Below are 2,877 nucleotides of genomic sequence, written 5' to 3'. Positions count from 1 at the left end.
AGGGAGTTTGTGGTTACTGGGCAGCAGTGATATAGGACAGGGAGTTTGTGGTTACTGAGCAGCAGTGATATAGGACAGGGAGTTTGTGGTTACTGAGCAATGGTGATGTAGGACAGGGAGTTCGTGGTTACTGGGCAACGGTGATGTAGGACAGGGAGTTTGTGGCTGCTGAGCAATGGTGATTTAGGACAGTGAGTATGTGGTTACTGGACAATGGTGATTTAGGACAGTGAGTATGTGGTTACTGGGCAGCGGTGATGTGAAACAGTATGTGGTTACTGGGCAGTGGTGATGAAAGTTGCTCACCTCGTGGCAGCCAGGAAGTAAAGAAAGAGGGAGGGAAGGAGTTGGGAACCTTTTATAACCAAGTTCCACTCTCAAATTTTATTAATCTAGGGATTGATGAATGGATTAATATTTGAGGCCAAGGCCCTTATGATCGAGTCCCCTCCCAGAGGCCAGTTCTCAACCCCGCTGCACTGAGAACTCTCTGCCTTCAGCACATGAGCTTTAGGGAATATTTAAGATCCAAATCAAAATACGTCTAATAATGAGCTCTCTACTTCCTACACCTTGTATCTGCCACCCTCCACTTAATGGCAAGAGAGCTGGTGAGGGGCATTCTCTCCCAATAGATAGCACGAGTGAGGACGGAGAGGAAACCAAGTGAACTAAACTGACAAAAATAGCTCTACAAAGACTCTAAAAACTAAATTGCTTTTGTAACAAGAGTATAGGAAAAGGTCAGGGTCTTTGTAGGATGATATGGAGTATAGGTTAAGATGGGGTGCTAAAATAGGTTCTACAATCTCTATCACATGATTCAGAATGCACTAGATGCAATAGCTACCACCCACAATAGCAAGAACGAGAAAAATAATGAGTTAGAAAAGGTGATCAGCAAATCTTCATTGAGATAAATTGGGTGGTGTTATCTTTGGAAATTGTTTTTTTTACTAATTATTCTAATTGTTCAGATTTATAGGATACTATGTGACCATTGAGTCATGCATATAGTGTGTAGGGACTAGAGTAGTTAACTTTTCAAACTCCTTAACTGTTAACCAAATATATTACCTTGTAGTAATTCCATATATTTATGGTATAAAATTTGGTATTTCAGTTCCTGTATTCTATTGCTCTGACAGTCGTGATGACTTCCGAAACCTCTCCACCACTACTTTGTGTTTAGAGTTCTTACATACCTAACTTCTGGTTTTCATAAAATACACAAGAGATTATCATGAACTATAGCCGTGCCTTGGTGGTGTGGACCACTATTACTTACTCTGGCTAGATTGCCACTCTGGGTTTACAGCCAAAGTAATGGCATCAGTATATCAGATGGACACCTGACAGTCTATGTTTATGGTGCACTATTCTCAATAACCGAGACATGGGATCAATGTGCTTGCTTATTGGTGGATGAATAGAAAAAGAAAATGAAGTGTGCCTATGCACAGAATAATTTATCAGCTATAAATAAGAGCGATAACCTATGATATATAGAAAATACATAAAGCTGGAGGGCATTATACATAAGGAGAGAAGTCAGGCACAGAAAAATTACTGCCTGTTCTTGCCCATGTGCAGATGTTTTACAAACACTGGCTGAAGTGTATTATAGTGATTACTCCAGGCTGTGAAGAGTGGAGGGAGACAGGAGAAGGAGACTGGGTTTGGGCACTAAAATTATTCAATGAAGATTTTAAAACATCCTTCTTAAAATGCTTCAGTGAACATATTTAAATATGTTAGAAACAAAGAGATTATAACATCTCAGGAAATAGATGCTTTTAGAATAAAGAACTTGGGAATTATATAATTGAAAAACACAGTAACTATGAATTTAAAATTTGATGAATAAGGTTATGGTAAAAATGAATAATAGGAAGCCACATCATTGAAGATGGAGCAAAAGAAACAGCTTGATCTAAATTAAGAATAGACTGGAAATATGACAGTACCTCAGAAATATGTGGGCAATAAGAATATATACATACTATTCTTATTATATATAATATATATATAATAAAAATTCTAGAAGGGTCCAAAAACAGGCTAACAAAACTTGAAAAGCAATGACTGAAACCCCAATCTGTCAAAAGGTGAGTCCTGATTAAGATAAATCCAATGAAATTGTTAAGTAATTTATTTAAAAATGTCACAAAAAGAATTCATGCCATGCAACAAGGCTCACATAGGAGGTTGTTTTGGAGGGGCAGAGGTGGGGACAGAGACTGGTCCTGGGGATAAGAATGGCAGAAGAGAAAGGGAGAGAGAGAAAGAGAGAAAGAGACAGGAGGTGGGCAAGGTCCACCTTTGGAAAGGAAACATAGCAGTTGTGCACATTGGGTGCTCTTAGTGACTTTAGGACCCCAAGGGCAGGCCAGTAAGATGCCTTTATTATTATAAAAAGGTGAGGAGTTAGAAAGGGTAGCGGGTGAGGTGGGGATGAGGATACTGTGTTCTGGAGACTTCATGCTGACCTGGGGGCATCACAATATTTGAGGAACCTGAGAAATCTGGGGTGCTGGCACCACATCCTGGGGTAGCTGGCTGTTTCACTTCATGGTCCAGGCTCTGTGGATCTGGCAGGTACCTCTTGGAACTGGCAAGATATTGGTCAAGGGGGATCCAAGTTGACCGCCTGGATCTTAATGCACCTGATCATTTCCCATCAACACAGCATCACCTGGAAACCCTCTTTCTAGCCAACTAAGAAACACAGGTTGATTACTGAGGACAGTCATTGTAGAGTTAGTACCTTTTAAAGAAACGAATAGTAAAGAGGTACATTAGAATCTGTTCTGTGAGTCTCTTTTTTTGTTTTTTTTAATTTTTTATTTATTTTTATTTATTTATTAAAGATTTCCA

The 2,877-nt window shown here is 39.4% G+C and overlaps 1 protein-coding gene across 1 annotated transcript in view; it reads left to right on the top strand.

Moving 5' to 3' along the window:
• Dpy19l2 (dpy-19 like 2) overlaps positions 1-2,877 on the top strand; it is a 129,254-nt gene that overhangs the window by 56,351 nt on the left and 70,026 nt on the right. The gene's annotated exons all lie outside the window — the stretch shown is intronic.

The sequence above is a fragment of the Microtus ochrogaster genome, chromosome 5 (genome assembly GCF_000317375.1).
Source record: "Microtus ochrogaster isolate Prairie Vole_2 chromosome 5, MicOch1.0, whole genome shotgun sequence".
NCBI lineage: Eukaryota > Metazoa > Chordata > Mammalia > Rodentia > Cricetidae > Microtus > Microtus ochrogaster.
This window is presented reverse-complemented; position numbering and strand designations above follow the sequence as displayed.